The sequence below is a fragment of the Chrysoperla carnea genome (genome assembly GCF_905475395.1).
Source record: "Chrysoperla carnea chromosome X unlocalized genomic scaffold, inChrCarn1.1 SUPER_X_unloc_140, whole genome shotgun sequence".
In the NCBI taxonomy this organism is placed as follows: domain Eukaryota; kingdom Metazoa; phylum Arthropoda; class Insecta; order Neuroptera; family Chrysopidae; genus Chrysoperla; species Chrysoperla carnea.
In genome coordinates, this window is record NW_025408090.1 from 19,012 (window position 1) to 26,190 (window position 7,179).

At 23.6% G+C, this 7,179-nt stretch overlaps 1 non-coding gene across 1 annotated transcript; it reads left to right on the forward strand.

Moving 5' to 3' along the window:
- Positions 1 to 6,370: 6,370 nt before the first annotated feature.
- LOC123303818 lies at positions 6,371 to 6,489 on the forward strand. Its single transcript, XR_006535901.1, has one exon. It is a non-coding gene; the product is annotated as a 5S ribosomal RNA (ribosomal RNA).
- The last annotated feature ends 690 nt before the right edge of the window (positions 6,490 to 7,179 follow it).

The following is a 7,179-nucleotide window of genomic DNA, read 5'->3' on the forward strand; positions in this document are numbered from 1 at the left end:
TTTTATATTAAAAATATAAATTATTTTTCTTCTTTTCTTTTTTTTTACACACCATATATAAATATATGTTATTTAGAAATGTAAACCTTTTATATTATTCATCAACAAATAAATATTATTTTTTGTATAAAATTTTATTGCATTTATAACTCATATCATGGTTACTTTAAAGCGAGAAGTTTTTTTAATATTTCAAATGAATATAAAATAATATAAATTTTATGAAATTTATTTATTTTTAGAAATAGCAATCGCTTATAATTATAACAAAATTTTAATAATGTTTAATTTTATTTCAATAATTTATATTTATATATATATATATATATATATATATATATATATATATATATATATATTTTTTAATAAAAATAATATACTCTTATTTAATAATATATGTTGGTCCTATATATAGGACCGAAAATATTTCTTATTTGTTTTTTTTTTTTTAAATTGTCATTTAAAACGCTTATGCACGTTCTCCACGAATACGTCTTGCCAATTGTATATCCTTAGGCATAATTGTAACACGCTTTGCATGAATTGCGCATAAATTGGTATCTTCAAATAAACCTACTAAATAGGCTTCACTAGCTTCTTGTAATGCCATAACAGCTGAACTTTGAAAACGTAAATCGGTTTTAAAATCTTGTGCAATTTCACGTACTAAACGTTGGAATGGTAATTTACGAATTAACAATTCAGTACTTTTTTGATAACGACGAATTTCTCGTAAAGCTACTGTACCAGGACGATATCTGTGTGGTTTTTTTACTCCACCAGTTGCTGGTGCACTTTTACGTGCAGCTTTCGTTGCTAATTGTTTTCTTGGTGCTTTACCACCAGTTGATTTACGTGCAGTTTGCTTGGTTCTAGCCATTTTCAAATAATAATGTTTTTACAAAAAAACACACAATTTTAAAAATTATATTCGACAATTTGATACTACAAAGTCAAATGTTTAAATGCGAAATAAATGTGTTGTATTTATATTTATATGAAATTTCAAAATTTTTGTTGTCATATCCTATTGGATAGCTATCAGAGTATGGACTAATCAAATTGTATAGGCGTGGCTTAAAAAATCTTTAATGCTTTATATAAAAAGGCACAATTGTACCGGCGCTCACATACATTACAATACTTGTGAGGTTAACACACGTGTTATCCGTTCGTTAAAATATTGTAAATAATTTTTTATTAAAATGACTGGCAGAGGAAAAGGTGGAAAGGGTCTTGGAAAAGGGGGTGCAAAACGTCATAGAAAAGTTTTGCGTGATAATATCCAAGGTATTACAAAACCTGCAATTCGTCGTTTAGCACGACGAGGTGGAGTAAAACGTATCTCTGGTTTAATTTATGAAGAAACACGTGGTGTACTTAAAGTATTCCTTGAAAATGTTATTCGGGATGCTGTTACATATACTGAACACGCAAAACGTAAAACAGTTACAGCTATGGATGTTGTATATGCATTAAAACGACAAGGTCGTACTTTGTATGGTTTTGGAGGTTAAGAAAATATAATAATTTACTTAAAATATTTAGTAAATTTATTAAAGAATATTTAATACATCCGATAAATTTAAACAGGCTTTCCTTTTTGGGAAGCCACTAATTTTATTTATATAAGAGTAAATAAATTTGTTAATAAATATAACATATTATATAATTTGTTTACAACAAATTATTTTGTTTATAACATACATTACCAAATATTTTTATTTTTTTTTTTTATTGTAATATATCTGCAATAATAAATTATAATTTGTATATTATCTATTTTATTTTACAATAACTTATTGAATTTTTGAAAAAATTTTATTATAAATTAATATACTATTATATTTTTTATATATACAAGTTAAGAGTAACAAGTATCGATAGGAGATTATCGAATTTATAACTAATAAAACATTTCGCCTTAATCAAAGAAAATAAAGATTTTGCTATACCATTTTTTATACTTTCAATAAATAATTTATTATTAAATTTTTATTATTTCATTTATTTTTTAAAATTATTAAAAATATTTTTCTAATAATTATAAGCGTACATAAACAAGTAGTAAATGTAAAATGAAAATAATAAAGGTAATGTAATGCATTTGCATTACACTGATTTACGATATATATTCCGCGATATCCTTTATTATATTTAAAATTAATAATATTGATATACTAATAATAGATATATTCAAGCTATTAATATATAAAATTTTATATTAAATATGATATTAATAATTGTTTATTTAATTTTTTTGTATATATAAAAATAATTTACTCTTATTTAAAAAATTTGATGGCTCTCTTAAAAAGAGAGCCGTTTTTATATGTTGATGTATTTTTATGTTATCAATTAAATAATATTTTCGATTTATTTATTTTGAACTTGTATATTTTGTAACAGCTTTAGTACCTTCACTAACAGCGTGCTTTGCCAATTCACCAGGTAATAATAATCGAACTGCGGTTTGAATTTCCCGACTTGTGATTGTTGAACGTTTATTATAATGTGCTAAACGTGATGCTTCAGCAGCAATACGTTCAAAAATATCATTAACAAAACTGTTCATGATACTCATAGCTTTACTAGAGATACCAGTATCAGGATGCACTTGTTTTAATACTTTGTAAATGTAAATTGCATATGATTCCTTGCGCTTCCTCTTCTTTTTCTTATCACTCTTTGATATATTTTTTTGAGCTTTGCCAGCTTTTTTTGCTGCTTTTCCACTTGTTTTTGGTGGCATTGTTACAAACAATTAATATACACAGATAGTTACAGAACACCAGTCAGTATATGTATGAGCGTGTCGTGTATACAACTAGCGTATTATATACGCGAAGATGGATATAACAATAAAAATGAATACTACTCTCTGATTGGCTGAAAATAATACTATAAGGTGATTGGTTTATTTTTAAAGTTTTATATTTTATAAATATTATAAATTAAAATACCCAAATAACATTTTAAACATTTATGTTACAATCCCCGTAACGTACACATCTGTGTGATTATATTTACAAAAAAAAATATTAATTAAATAAATTTATTCGCTATGTCTGGACGAGGTAAAGGTGGTAAAGTAAAGGGAAAGGCAAAGTCAAGATCAAGCCGAGCAGGATTACAATTTCCTGTTGGAAGAATTCACAGATTATTACGAAAAGGAAATTATGCTGAACGAGTAGGTGCTGGTGCCCCAGTATATTTGGCTGCTGTTATGGAATATTTGGCTGCAGAAGTTCTCGAGTTAGCTGGTAATGCTGCCCGTGATAACAAAAAAACACGTATCATTCCACGTCATTTACAATTGGCAATTCGTAATGATGAAGAATTAAATAAATTATTATCTGGTGTAACAATTGCTCAAGGTGGTGTATTACCAAACATTCAAGCAGTGTTATTACCAAAGAAAACTGAAAAGAAAGCATAAATTAAAAACATTGCATTAATTTTTATAATAATAATACATCGATCATAGGCCTTTTAATAAAAGGCCACAAATTTATTTAAAATAAGAGTAAAAATTATTTTTATAAATAATATATTATAATATTTTTTTAAAGAATCAATTTAAATAATTATAAATTAATGATTCTTTTTTTTTTTTTTCTTTTTTATATGTTATTATGGAAATAATTCATCATATTATGATGACATTTAGGTAACATATTATAAGAATATTCATAAAATATTATCAAAATAATATTGTATTATGATGATATTTAGACAAAATATTATAAGAATATACACAAAATATTATCAAAATAATATCATTAGATAACAAAACTGTTCATGATACTCATACCTTTACTAGAGATAAAAGTATCAGGATGCACTTGTATTAATACATATTATCACAACATCACAAAATATTTTTTAAAAGGAAAAATTTTTTAAAAATTATTATAAAATTTGATTGAATTAAATTTCAATTTATTTTTTTAATAATTAAAGAAAAAAAAAAGCATATAAACTTTCTATTGAAAATGTTATTTTCAACTAGATGGCCAAGTGAACTTTGTTACACAAACAATATATGACGTATTCGTTATTTAAATAATCAGTATCCTTTGATATTATATCAATACGTTACTCTCTTCTTTTGATACATATTAATAAAATTTCAATTTATAAGATTTTATGTCAATTATATAAATAATATTATAAATTTTCTAAATACATAAGTTAAGTAACAAAAAATTTGAATAACAAGATAAATTTATATATTATGTTTTAATACTCGATACTATAATATATCGCATCCGTTACCAATTATTCGGTATCCTTTGATTTATACACAGAATGAACCAAAAATATGTATCAAATTTATTTTATTTATTTATATATTTAATATTATTATTATTATTTTATATTACAAAGTTTCTTAACGAAGCTTACAATGATTTCTCATATCGTACTTAACAAAATTATTTAGATCATATAAAATTTAAATTGTTAAAAAATTTTTATATTTATTATTATTATTTATTTTTATTAAAATTACATAACATAAAATTAATAATATTTTAATAATTATATAAATTAATTCTTATTTAAAATAATCTTATATTAATCTCAACAAATACTCTAATAATATATTTTGTCATAAATTTTTTTATATTTAAAATAAATATTATAATATATAAATACTTATATCAGTATAAAATTTCTTTATATAATTATGAAAAAATTAATTTAATAGTTAATTATTGATATTAATGCATAAATAAAAGTATTTTCTAATGAAATATATTTTGTCAATGTTCGATTAACACATTTCATAATAATACGTTTTCATTATTGACAAAAAAAGTTTTTCTAAAAATGAAATCTTATACTATAATATATATATTTATATATTAAATTTTTTAATTATTTATATACTAATAATTTATAATAAATCGATATTAAATAAAAAATAAAAATATATACTTTTTAAGTTTACCTTAAAAATATTATTGTTTTGTATGATTGAAATAATTAATATTAAACTATGTTTATTAATAATTGTTAATAAAAAAATTAAATATATTTTAATTTATAAAATAAATATTATTATTAAATTTATAATTTATTATTTTATATATTATAGAAATTGAAAAAATAAATCATGTTTACTACGACAGTAAATTAGAAATACTATTTAATTTTTATGTGTTTTCTACATGGTACTTTGACTTACATAGGGACTTATATTATTGTGAATAATGATATAATTGAAAACCTTTATTTTTTATTTGATAGAATTATTATATTTTATCATTTAAATATTTATAATAAATACATTATTTTTATAAAGTAAAAAATATGGCCGAAGAAAATTCTACAGCTGTTGCAGCAACTGCGGTTACTGCTGCTTCTACAACACCAACAAAAAAAGCAACAGCTTCTGGTGCTAAACGTACAAAACAACATTCAAAACCAACACATCCACGTACATCAGAAATGGTTGTTAACGCAATTAAAAATTTAAAAGAACGTGGTGGTTCATCATTACAAGCAATTAAAAAATATTTAGCTGCAAATTATAAAGTGGATTCTGATAAAATTTCACCATTTATTAAAAAATATTTAAAAGCTGCTGTAACTGAGGGAGCCTTGGTACAAACTAAAGGTAAAGGTGCATCTGGTTCATTCAAATTGGCTGCTTCCGCTTCATCTAATTCTTCAGCTAAATCAAAAGTATCCAAAAAAGAAAGTGGAGCAAAAGGTTCAGCAAAGAGTGCTAAAAGTAAACGGGCACCAAAAGAAAAGAAAGCCACAACTACATCATTGGCAGCCAAAAAGCCTAAAGCAAAAAAAGCGACTCCATCATCATCAACTGCTGCTAAAAAAGTTACTGCAAAATCATCAGCGGCATCAAAAAAAGCACCAGTTAAAGCAAAACCAGCAAAAAGTACAAAATCCGCTGCCAAAAGTAGCCCTGCTCGTAAACCGAAAGCACCAAAAGCTAAGAAAGCTTCTGTTGCCAAATCATCTCCTACAAAAATTAAAAAAGCAGCACCAAAAAAGAAATGATCTGTTACTTTAATAATATATTGAAATATTTCATTATTTTTGCTAAAAAATGAAAATAACATAGGCCTTAATACAGGCCACAAATTAATATTTGATAAGAGTAAATTATTTTTTGTATAAATATTTTATAAAATAATAGTTTAGAAACATTTGCCACAGTCAGTACCACGGATGGGTGGCCACTTGAGAATACTGTGTGCGGTTGCATTTTTATTTAAAATATATGGTATAATAAATAAGTATATATTTAAATTGATTACTTCATTGAAAATTTTAATAATATACTTTAATATTAATGATATTTATGAAAAATATATATTTGTAAAAATTTTCATTTATTACTGGCAACAGCCATACCACGTTGAAAACACCGGTTCTCGTCCGATCACCGAAGTTAAGCAACATTGGGCACAGTCAGTACTTGGATGGGTGACCGCTTGGGAACACTGTGTGCGGTTGCCTTTTTATATTAAAAATATAAATTATTTTTCTTCTTTTCTTTTTTTTTACACACCATATATAAATATATGTTATTTAGAAATGTAAACCTTTTATATTATTCATCAACAAATAAATATTATTTTTTGTATAAAATTTTATTGCATTTATAACTCATATCATGGTTACTTTAAAGCGAGAAGTTTTTTTAATATTTCAAATGAATATAAAATAATATAAATTTTATGAAATTTATTTATTTTTAGAAATAGCAATCGCTTATAATTATAACAAAATTTTAATAATGTTTAATTTTATTTCAATAATTTATATTTATATATATATATATATATATATATATATATATATATATATATATATATATATATTTTTTAATAAAAATAATATACTCTTATTTAATAATATATGTTGGTCCTATATATAGGACCGAAAATATTTCTTATTTGTTTTTTTTTTTTTTAAATTGTCATTTAAAACGCTTATGCACGTTCTCCACGAATACGTCTTGCCAATTGTATATCCTTAGGCATAATTGTAACACGCTTTGCATGAATTGCGCATAAATTGGTATCTTCAAATAAACCTACTAAATAGGCTTCACTAGCTTCTTGTAATGCCATAACAGCTGAACTTTGAAAACGTAAATCGGTTTTAAAATCTTGTGCAATTTCACGTACTAAACGTTGGAATGGT